Genomic DNA, 12999 nt, shown 5'->3' on the forward strand with positions numbered 1-12999 from the left:
AATAGTAGAGGACGTGCTAGTAAAGGTTGAAGGCCTTTACATCCCTGCTGATTTCATAATCCTAGACACTAGGAAGGAAGATGATGAATGCATCATCCTAGGAAGACCTTTCCTAGCCACAGCAGGAGCTGTGATAGATGTCAACAGAGGAGAATTAGTCCTTCAATTGAATGGGGACTACCTTGTGTTTAAGGCACATGGCCATCCCTCTGTGACAAAAGAGAGTAAGCATGAAGAGCTTCTCTCAGTTCAGAGTCAAGAAGAGCCCACACAGTCAAACTCTAAGTTTGGTGTTGTGAGGCCACAACCAAACTCTAAGTTTGGTGTTCAAACTCCATATCCAAACTCTAAGTTTGGTGTGGAGACCACACACTAAAATTGACCTGATCACCTTTTAGCTCCATGAGAGCCACTGTCAAGCTATTGACACTAAAGAAGCGCTTGTTGGGAGGCAACCCAATTTTATTTATCTAATTTTATTTTATTTTGTTTCTTTGTTATTTTTGTGTTTAATTAGGTACATGATCATGAAGAGTCACGAAAAAATCAAAAAAATTAAAAACAGAGTCAAAAACAGAAGAAAAAAATTTTTCACCCTGGAGGACGCACGGGCTGGCGTTCAACGCCCAGAAGGTGCATCTGGCCGGCGTTTAACGCCAGAACAGAGCACCATTCTGGCGCTGAACGCCCAAAACAAGCAACAACCTGGCGTTAAACGCCAGGATGGTGCACAGAGAGGACAAACTGGCGCTGAACGCCAGGAACAAGCATGAAACTGGCGTTCAACGCCAGAAACATGCATCACATGGGCGTTGAACGCCCAGAACATGCACCAATGGGCGTTTGAACGCCAGAATGATGCATGAAGGCATTTTTCATGCCTATATGGTGAAGGAATGGTATTTCTTTTCACCTCAGGATCTGTGGACCCCACAGGATCCCCACATACCATATTCCCACCTTCCCTCCTAATCCTATTTTTGTGATTTGAATTCCCCATGTCACAATTCCCAATCTTCTTCATCAATCACCTCAAATCCTCTTCCCCATACACCCCACCTACCTTTACAATTCAACTTCTCTTTCCCACCCAATCCCACCCATATAGCCGAATCCATCTCCCCTCACTCACCTCCATTTTCTTCTTCTTCTTCTTCCTCTCTTCTTTCTTCTCTTGCTCGAGGGCGAGCAATATTTTAAGTTTGGTGTGGTAAAAGCATAGCTTTTTTGCTTTTCCATTACCATTAATGGCACCTAAGGCCAGAGAAACCTCAAAGGGAAGACAAAAGCTTCCACCTCTGAGTCTTGGGAGATGAAAAAAATATAAGCCGTCATAGCTCAGTGGTAGAACATGTGGCTGCAAATCAAGAGATCCCTGAGATACCTCAGGGAATAAGTTATCCTCCACACAAATATTGGAAGCAACTAAGGGTGGAACATTATGAACACTCCATCATTCTCCAAGAAATAAGAGAAGATCAAAGAGCAAGGAGGGAGGAGCAACAAAGGTAAGGAAGAGACATAGAGGAGCTCAAAATGCACCATTGGACCTTCAAGAAGACGCCACCCTCACTCAGGTGGATTCATTCCTTGTTCTTTATTTCTTTCTGTTTTCGGTTTTTAGTATTGTGTTTATCTATGTTTTGTGTCTCTACTTCATGATCATTAGTATGTAGCCATGCCTTAAAGCTATGAATAAAATCCATTAATCCTTCACTTCTCTTAAATGAAAAATGTTTTAATTCAAAAGAACAAGAAGTACATAGATTTCGAATTTATCCTTGAATTTAATTTAATTATATTGATGTGGTGGCAATACTTTTTGTTTTCTGAATGAATGCTTGAACAGTGCATATTTTTGATCTTGTTGTTTATGAGTGTTAAAATTGTTGGCTCTTGAAAGAATGATGAACAAAGAGAAATGTTATTGATGAACTGAAAAATTCATGAATTGATTCTTGAAGCAAGAAAAAGCAGTGAAAAACAAAAGCTTGTGCGAAAAAAAAAATGGCGAAAAAATAGAAAGAAAAAGCAAGCAGAAAAAGCCAATAGCCCTTAAAACCAAAAGGCAAGGGTGAAAAGGATCCAAGGCTTTGAGCATCAATGGATAGGAGGGCCCAAGGAAATAAAATCCAGGCCTAAGCGGCTAAATCAAGCTGTCCCTAACCATGTGCTTGTGTCATGAAGGTCCAAGTGAAAAGCTTGAGACTGAGTGGTTAAAGTCATGATCCAAAAGAGTGTGCTTAAGAGCTCTGGACACCACTAACTGGGGACTCTAGCAAAGCTGAGTCACAATCTGAAAAGGTTCACCCAGTCATGTGTCTGTGGCATTTGTGTATCCGGTGGTAATACTGGAAGACAAAGTGCTTAGGGCCACGGCCAAGACTCATAAGTAGCTGTGTTCAAGAATCAACATGCTTTACTAGGAAAGTCAATAACACTATCCGAAATTCTAAGTTCCTAGAGAAGCCAATCACTCTAAACTTCAAAGGAAAAAGTGAGATGCCAAAACTGTTCAGAAGCAAAAAGCTACAAGTCCCGCTCATCTAATTAAATTAATATTCATTGATATTCTGGAATTTATAGTATATTCTCTTCTTTTATCCTATTTGATTTTCAGTTGCTTGGGGACAAGCAACAATTTAAGTTTGGTGTTGTGATGAGCGGATAATTTATACGCTTTTTGGCATTGTTTTTATATAGTTTTTAGTAAGTTTAAGCTACTTTTAGGGATGTTTTCACTAGTTTTTATGATAAATTCACATTTCTGGACTTTACTATGAGTTTGTGTGTTTTTCTGTGATTTCAGGTAAATTCTGACTGAAATTGAGGGATCTGAGCAAAACTCTGAAGAAGGCTGACAAAAGGACTGCTGATGCTGTTGGAATCTGACCTCCCTGCACTCGAAATGGATTTTCTGGAGCTACAGAACTCCAATTGGCGCGCTCTTAACGGCGTTGGAAAGTAGACATCCAGGGCCTTCCAGCAATATATAATAGTCCATACTTTATTCGAAGAATGACGACGTAACTTGGCGTTAAACGCCAAGTTCATGCTGCTGTCTGGAGTTAAACGCCAGAAAAACGTCATGATCCGGAGTTGAACGCCCAAAACACGTCATAACCTGGAGTTTGACGCCAAGAAATGCCTCTACTCGTGGATTGATCAAGCTCAGCCCAAGCATACACCAAGTGGGCCCCGGAAGTGGATTTATGCATCAATTACTTACTCATGTAAACCCTAGTAGCTAGTCTAGTATATATAGGACATTTATCTATTGTATTAGACATCCTGGATTGTATTTTGAATCCTGTGATCACGTTTTGGGGGCTGGCCATTCGGCCATGCCTGAACCTTTTACTGATGTATTTTCAACGGTGGAGTTTCTGCACACCATAGATTAAGGGTGTGGAGCTCTGGTGTACCTCAAGTATTAATGCAATTCTATTTTCTCTTATTCGGTTTCTATCTTATTCTTATTCCAAGATATTCATTCGTATCCAAGAACATGATGAATGTTATGAGTCAGATTACCCTCATTATCATTCTCACTTATGAACGCGCGTGATTGACAACCACTTCCGTTCTACATGAAAAAGAGCTTGAATGTATATCTCTTAGATTCCCCAACAGAATCTTCGTGGTATAAGCTAGATGGATGGCAGCATTTATGAGGATCCGGAAAGTCTAACCTTGTCTGTGGTATTCCGAGTAGGATCCTGGGAATCCGGAAGGTCTAACCTTGTCTGTGGTATTCCGAGTAGGATTCCGGTAATGAATGACTGTGACGTGCTTCAAACCTGTAACCTGCTGGGCGTTAGTGACAGACGCAAAAGAGGGATTCTATTCCAGTAGGGGAGGGAACCAACCGGTGATTAGCCGTACTGGGACAGAGTGCGTGAGCATTAGTTTTCACTGCGAGGATGGGATGTAGCCATCAGCCATGGGTAATGCCTCCAGACTGGTTAGCTGTGCGAGTGACAGCCGCACAGGATATTTCCCCGAGAGGAAGAAAGTAGCCACAGTTGATGATGAACCCCTATACAAAGCTTGCCATGGAAAGGAGTAAGAAGGATTGAGTAGAAGCAGTAGGAGAGCAGGCGTCCCTGGGCTCTACAGCATCTCCATCCGCTTATCTGAAATTCCTACCAATGAATCTGCATAAGTATTCTATCCCTTTTATTATTTCGTTTTATTATTTTATTTTGAATCTAATCAAGTATCATGTTTAATTCGCCTGACTGAGATTTACAAGGTGACCATAGCTTGCTTCATACCAACAATCTCTGTGGATTCGACCCTTACTCACGTAAGGTTTATTACTTGGACGACCCAGTACACTTGCTGGTTAGTTGAACGGAGTTGTGAGAATAAACAGTGCCCTAAGAGTAAATATATGCTAAAGCTCAAAAGATAGAAATCACAATTTCGTCCACCAATGCTCAACAACAAGGTCGAGTAAAAAAAAAACATGTTTAGGCCTCACTGGTAATCATTAATCAAGATTGCATTTGAGCTTCCAATGTTCGAACTGTAATTATATGGAATTAAGTGACAATACAACCTTCAGGTGACAACTTCTAATCGCCTTCTTTTTGTTCTCCTCTTGCTCTTTGCTTCCTTGAGCGAAGGGGCACCATAAGGTTCCTGTAAAGTTATTGGAAGTTGCTTGTTCCCAAAGCACTTGAGGAATAATTAGCTTGCATGTACTTGTGTCTTATGAACTTGATTTGTTGTGTGAACACCAAACTTAGTTCCTTGTTTAGTACACAATCTTGCACATACGCTGATAACTCATATCTTGTTGTTAACAGAACAATGATTAACTAAAGTCTAACTATATCTAAGTGGTTTCCCTCAATTGGATAGAGCTAGCAATGTGTTTTGGAAGCAGGTGTAATTCTAACTAAATATCCTTTTGGTGGAACACCAAACTTAGAATTACACTGTCTCTTTTGATTGTTCTGGTGTGAAACACCAAACTTAGCTCCTTGCAATACAGGGGAAACAACTTGTGATTTTTATTGAAATGAAGATGAAAATGACTACCTGAGGTTGGGTTGCCTCCCAACAAAGCGCTTTTTTTTATCGTCGCTAGCTCGACGAGTCCTCACTCACTTGAGATGGTATTTCATTCTGGGGTTTTCCCCCATGTTGCCCAGATAATGCTTGAGTCTTTGTCCATTCATTGTAGAAGTCCTTTCTGACCCTTCATCCATGACTTCTACGTGCCCGTGTGTGTGTATCTCTTCATAAAGTGCTAAATCATTTCTTTTCACGTGTCCTATCAATCTCCTCAATGCTCCTTTCTTTTCCCTATAAAGATGAAATAAGAAAAGTAAGAACTATTTTTATAAAAGAGACAAAAATGCTTTAACATCTACAGCTTGAATAATAAAAGAATTTGTTTATTCCTGAATTCCACTAACTGACTAACTGTGTATCTTCATATGTAAATTGGTGGCATCATAGGGTGACACCAAACTTAGTTTGGAGCACTGTGATGAAAGTTGTGTTCAAAGCTTTAAGAATAATGCTTTGAACACCAAACTTGTTCTTCACTATATTCTGCATATAAAAATTTCACACGTGTTTGTCAATTTTTTGGTTGGAATTCATGAATATTGATTTATTCACTACTTCTGAAAGCATGTAAAACATGGGTTGCCTCCCATGAAGCGCTTCTTTAGCGTCACTAGCTTGACGTTACCCCCTTATTATGGTGGTTGGTAATGCTTGAAGTCTTCTCCTCTGGCAGTGGACTTGTATCCGTTGGTTGTATCAATGATCTCTACATGCTCCAAGGAGAGAACTCTGTTGATGGTGAAGACCTTAGGTAGCTGAGATGATACAGTGGGGAGATTAGGGGGGATATCTGCGAAGTAGGCTGAGATTACTTTATCCCCTGGAGAGAAATCTTCCGTAGGAATCTTCTTGTTCCGCCACCCCCTTGGTACCTTCTTCTTTGCCCCTGGTGCTGTTTTCTTACTCCTGGTGGCCTCCTTCTTTGATGAGTTTTTGTTAATGTCCTCACAAACTTCTGGTGGCTTAGGTTCCTCCAATTTTTCCTTGACCTGTGGCACTTGCTGCTCGCCTTGTCCATCAACCCAGTGAATCTCAGGATGAGCTGGTTGTGCTTCAGTGCTTGCTTCTTCCTTTAGTATCTCATGATGCCCTTTGCTCGGTTCTTTGTCCTCTTCATCTTTTTCCAGTGAGAGTTTGAAAATACTGAAGCTCAGTTGTTCATCATGGATCCTTAATATTAGCTCCCCTTTCTCCACATCTATGAGTGCTCTAGCAGTAGCTAGAAATGGTCTCCCCAATATGATTGGGTGCAGGTGACTCTCTTCCATGTCCAGGATGACAAAGTCTGTTGGGAGAAAGTATTTTCCAACTTTGAGCAACACGTTTTCCACCATTCCTACTGCTTGCTTTTGAGTCTTGTCAGCCAGCCTTATGACTACATCTGTAGGTAGTATCTCATTGATCTGCAGCCTTTTTTACCAGGGATAGGGGTATTAAGTTGATGCTTGCTCCCAAATCGCAAAGTGCTCTATCAAAATTTGTTTCCCCTATAGCACAAGGGACATGAAAACTCCCTGGGTCTTTTCTTTTCGCAGGCAATTGTGCTTGAATGAGGGTGCTGCAATCCTTGTTCATCACTATAGTCTGGCCCCCCTTGAGTGAGCTCTTCCTGGGAAGTAGTTCCTTCATATACTTGATGAATGCTGGCATTTGCTGAATGACCTTGATGAATGGTATGTTCACATTCAAAGATGCAAACGAGTCTAAGAACCTTGAGTACATTCTCTTTCCCACAGCACCCTTTAGCAGTTGAGGAAATGGTGCATATAGTCTCAGTAGCTCCTGTTGTGAGATTTCTAGTTCTTGTTGGTCTTTCTTCTCCTTCTCTACTAAGGTATTTTTAGGTTGTTCTGACAGCTTGCTTGGCTTGTCTTCAGTTTCCTTGTCATTTGTAGTGACCATATTGCAGTCTTCCCATCTTACTTTCTTCGCTTCACCTCTCGGATTCTTCTCCGTGTCACTTGGGAAGCTATCAGTGGGTCTGGGCATCTTCTCAGACAAATATCCCACTTGGAATTCCAGCTTCTTGATTGCTTCTCCCCGATTCTTCATACTGGCTCTCACCTCCTCTTTGAACACCTTATTGTCTTGAATGTCTTTGCATATGCTTTCAAGTAAGGTTTCAATCTTAGAGATTTTGTCATCAAATGATGGTATGTTGGGGGTAGAGGTAGAAGAGTGAGATGTATTGCTGTGGTTTTGTTGGTATGTCCTCTGTGTGAATTGTTGGGGAGCTATGTTGTTGGGGTTGTGACGTCTCTGATCTTGGCCTTGGTCTTGTTGATTCCCCCACCCAAAGTTTGGGTGATTCCTCCATCCAGGGTTGTAGGTCTTGGAGTATGGATTATGGTTGTATCTAGGTGAATTCCCAATGTAGTTGGCTTGCTCATGAGTGCCTTCTTCCTCTTCACTTGCTTCCTCTTGAGTTGAAGTGGTGATTGCTGCCACTTGACTTCTCTCCATCTTCTTGGTGAGGTCAGCTAGCTGCTTGGTGATGAGCTTGTTTTGAGCAAGCAGAGCATCTACATTGTTCAGCTCCATTACCCCTCTAGTGTTCCCTCTTTCGGAAGCATAGAAGTAGTCATTCTCAGCTACAGTTTCAATGACATCTATGGCTTCCTCAATGGTCTTCTTCTTGTTCAAAGAACCTCCGGATGAATGGTCTACGGCCTTCTTAGATTCATATGACAGTCCTTCATAGAAGATGTGCAGCTGCACCCATTCATTGAACATATCAGATGGACATCTCCTTGTTAGGTCTTTAAACCTCTCCCATGCTTCACATAGAGTCTCACCATCTTGTTGCCTGAAAGTTTGGACCTCAGCTCTCAGCCGATAGACTCGTTGAGGGGGGTAAAACCTTGCCAAGAATTTGTTCATAACATCATCCCAAGTTGTCAAGCTCTCCTTTGGAAAAGACTCCAACCACTTGGTTGCCTTGTCTCTGAGAGAGAATGGGAACAACAACAGTCTATAGACGTCTGGTTGAACGCCATTGAACTTCACTGTGTCACATATTCTCAGGAATGTGCTTAAGTGTTGGTTGGGGTCTTCTTGGACACCTCCTCCGAACGAGCAATTGTTCTGAACTAGGGTGATGAGCTGTGGCTTTAGTTCAAAGTTGTTGGCATAGATGGTTGATTTTTGGATGCTACTTCCGCAATTCCCTGGGTTTGGGTTGATATAAGAGCCCAAGACTCTTCTATCTTCCCCACCAGGATTTGCTCTACCTCCTCCACCATGGTTGTGAACCTCTTCCTCACGATGGTCCTCCATGGTTGTTTCAAAGTATTCTTCAAAGTGTTCCTCTTCTTCTTCAGCACCAACCACACGTTTTTCTTTTGCCTCCCTTCTTAATCTTAAGAAGGTTCTCTCAGGTTTAGAATCAAAGGAAGTTGAAGCTCCACTTCTTCTCCCTGTCATACAAACCCACAGAGTACAAGCAAAGAAAAGCAATGCAGAAAATATCTTGTTAGAATTACTTGTTAGTGTCAGTGATGCAATATATCAAACAGTTAGTGGGGTTAGTGAACTGAATTGTAAATAGCAAAGAAAAACTAAGAAACAGGGGAGGGGAAGAATTAAACTAAGACGGAAAGCAAATTAACCGAACAGAAAATTAAATCAAACAAAATACAAATGCTCAATCTAGTGATCCTCTAATGTAATCATTGTCGATGCACAATCAATCCCCGGCAACGGCGCCATAAACTTGATCGGGGTAAAACTTGTCTCTCAACAAATTCCCATTCGGCAAGTGTACCGAATTTGTCGTCAAGTAAAAACTCACAATAGAGTGAGGTCGAATCCCACAGGGATTGATTGATCAAGCAACTTTAATTAGAGGAATGATCTAGTTGAGCGAATCCATGAATAGAGTTGATAATTGCAGAAATTAAAATGGCGAGAAAGTAAATGACTGAAAGTAAATAGCAGAATTGTAAATGGGAATGGGGGAATTGCTCATAAAAGTAAATTCCAGAAAATAAAGAGAATGGGTAAGATCAGAAATGGGGAGTTCATTGGGCTTAGGAGATGTTGCATTCTCCGGATCAATTTCATTTTCATCTCTTCCTCAATCAATGCACTCATTGATCTCCTTGGCAATCTTAAGTGACTGAATCACAATTTCTTGCAATTCAATCTCTCAAATCTTGATCAATAGCCAATTCCTTGGTCAATTGCTCATGAGAAGAGATGAAGTGTGGTCACTGATTATACCACATGCACTTCCCAAATCAAATTCTTAGAGGGTTATAGCCACATACCCATCCACACTCAATTTGGTCCAGCATGAGAAAGCATTTCTAGCTAATCTCTTCATTCCTCTTTCAAGGATCCGAAGAGATCCATGTTTGAATAGCTTCTTTTCCAAGATAACTATCCAATTGGATGAAGATCAAAAGCTTTCAAGTAAAATCAAAAGGAAAGATAGAAGAAGAATAAGAAAATTAGTATTGATCCATCAAATTACAACAGAGTTCCCTAACCCAATGAAAGGGGTTTAGTTGTTCATAGCCCTAGAAATCAAAATCAAAGATGGAGAATACATCATAAAGCTAGAAGTGCAAAGAAAGTAGATACAAAGAGTAGTTCTCTTTTGCTAGTTCCTCCCAAAAGCTCCTCTCTATTTCAAAACTACTCTTATATATACTACTCTTCTCAGCTTTTAGTTAGTTCTTCAAGTTTTGGGCCTCTGGTTCTTTGAGCTTGAAGCAGTTCTTTTCTTCAATTGGGCTTGGCTTACTTGCAGAGAGAAAGTGTGAAGTGGGCAGAGACTTTTGCTCAAGACGTTATGGGTGTTTAACATTTAGTGAAAATACAAGTTCGAGAACGTTAGTGACACTTAACATTGTCACTAACGTTGCCATGCACCCCTTTGCCTCACGTTAAAGCCCACGTTAACTGGGTTAACGTGGCTTTTAACTTTTCCTTGCTAGCCCTCGAGAACGTTAGTGACACTCAACATTGTCACTAACGTTCAAGTGTGCCCCTTCTTGCTTCACGTTAAAGCTCACGTTAACTAGGTTAACGTGGCTTCTAACGTGGCTTTTGCCAACCTTCGAGAACGTTAGTGACACTCAACATTGTCACTAACGTTCAAGTGTGCCCCTAGGTCTCACGTTAGATTCCACGTTAACTAGGTTAACGTGGCTTCTAACGTGGCCATTCTTAGCCATCCCAACGTTAGTGACAATGTTGAGTGTCACTAACGTTGGCTCATTCTTCATTCCTCTTCGTTAGCTTCCACGTTAACCAAGTTAACGTGGAAGTTAACGTGGCTCTTGGGAGTTGTGTGGTTGCTCCAACGTTAGTGACAATGTTGAGTGTCACTAACGTTGTCGACAACTCTCCATCTCTTACGTTAGCCCCCACGTTAACCAAGTTAACGTGGGAGTTAACGTGGCTCTTTGCACCTTAGGCCAATGTTAGTGACGATGTTGAGTGTCACTAACGTTGGCTTCTCTTCCCCCTTTAACGTTAGAGGCCACGTTAACTAGGTTAACGTGGCTTCTAACGTGGCCATTTGTGAGCAATTGCCTCTCTGTTACTTCTCTTCTCCACGTTAGAGTTCACGTTAACTTAGTTAACGTGACTCTTTAACGTGGGCATTGATGGCTTTTGAGAGTGTTTCTGGCAATTACTTTTCTCCTTAACTTTGCAAGTTACCTCCCATTCCTTGCTTCCTTTGGTCCTGAAATCAAGCAATAGAGTGCATCAAAGTTCTAGTCCAAGTCATGGGTAATGCAATATACAATTTTGTCATTAAAATCATGCAAAATCCTCATGAAATAATGTAAAATGCACAATGTATGCTTGAATCAAGGTCTGAGTGAATATCTGCCCAAAACTAACTTATTTCCTAAGAAAATGCATGAAATTACCTAAAAACAGTAAAGAAAAGGTCAGTGAAACTGGCCAAAATGCCCTGGCATCAGTAATTGTAAAAAAAAGTTTAAATCTTATTTTAATAAATATTGGCCGTCAAAAATAATTTGTTAGAAAAATTTGAGAATATATTTTGTGATACTTATTAATCGTCAAAAATGCTATTCATTTTGACACTTATTGACCATAAAAAATTTTCCACAAAAATTTTTAACAAAGAATAAGATGAGATATTGAAACTGAAGAATAAACTGAGATTTTGAAGATGAAGAATGAGTAATATGATCCTAAATTGAGAGTAGTGTGATGCCAAAATTGACGGAGCTCAACGAAGAAAAAGAATAATGGAGTAAGTTGAAAATAAATAAGTGTCAAAATTGAGGAGTAATTTTCTACAATCAAATTATTCATCAAAAAAACATAGAAAATTTGACATTTGTGATATTTGTCAAAAATATATATTAATTTTTATACTTAACTATGACCGTTAAAAAAATCATGTTAAAATAGCTCTCTTTTCTTGTAGTGTAAATTTATAACGGATATAAGAAATACATATATAACTGTATTCAACTTACAATCTTTTTTAATTTAGCATATTCTCCCATCACTTATTTAAAATTTTTATTTATTAATTTTTACTTTCATGATCACAAGTTTTCATTTATCTCAATGATAACCTAGAAATTAGATTTTAAACTGTTTTTCTAACAAATATTTGAAATAGCACGTTATTTCTCTAAAAGAGAGAAAATCTCTATATTGAAAACTCTTTCTTTTAATCCCTTTATTTTTTATTTTAACAAATATTATAAAATTTATTTATATATAATTTTAAATTTTAAATTATTTTTTATTTACATTATATTACATCTAAATTTTACTGGTAAATTAATCTGATTATACAATAAATTATATCAATTTATTTTTTAAATTTACTCATATTTTATTTACAGTAACTGCAAACTAAAAAATGAAAAAATTAGATTAACATAGAGATTTACGCTCTTTTAAAAAAATAAGATACTATTTCAAATTAGCGTAAATAGTTGAACGGTTTCAAATTTAATTTCAAGAAAATCACGGATAACCAATAAATAAAGAATTTAAATAAGTAATGGAAAAAGATATCAAATTGAAAGAGAATTAAAAGTTGAATACAATAGAACCTGTATTTTTTATACTCCTTTTCAAAAATAAATTTAAATAAATATTTTTGAATTAAAATTTAATTAAAATAATTTATATGTACTCTTTTAAATATTAATTAGATTAAAAAATTTAAATAAATAACATTATATAAAATTAAATTGTATTAAAACACGCAGTATAATTAATAACTGTATATTAAAAATTAGATTGTTTTAATCGTAATTTTTTTGTTAGAAATAATATACATGTCTGGTTTATACCGTAAACGAGATCACTTCTTTTTTGGTGACTAGTAAGAAAACAAACAACAACTAAGAAAGAAAAAATAAACAAGAAACTGCTTAAAAAAGACAGTCCCGCTGAATACTACTTTCGAACTCCTTCCAAAACAACGGAAGCTCCACTTGGAGAGAAAAGATCCTCATTGTCATCTTTGCTATGATGTCTACTACTGTGTTTGTATCTCTCAAAATCAACTTGAGATCAGCACGTCATTTCCAAGACATGATATCTCATATTTTCAACACCAAAGGATCAATAAAACCAGAATAATCCTGTATTATTGGCAATAATAAAGGCCTTCACACAGTCTGTCTATCATATAATATCTTTTTTTCCGAGTCCCAGTCTAAAAGAAAGCATCTCCAAATAGCAAACAACTCTCCTTGCAGAATACTATGACTCCCAGAGAATCTTGTTGCCACCTTCCCTTCCAATCTCTGCTAACATAGGTAAAACTAACCGGAGCACCATAATTAAGATAACTAACATCACAATTAATCTTAAAGGTACCCATCGAGGGGAAAATCCAAGAGCCACTAATGGTGGAGGGGATAGACACTTGTTGCAACTCAAAAAAAAGTCCGGAACTCT

The sequence above is a fragment of the Arachis hypogaea genome, chromosome 2, assembly GCF_003086295.3.
Source record: "Arachis hypogaea cultivar Tifrunner chromosome 2, arahy.Tifrunner.gnm2.J5K5, whole genome shotgun sequence".
NCBI lineage: Eukaryota > Viridiplantae > Streptophyta > Magnoliopsida > Fabales > Fabaceae > Arachis > Arachis hypogaea.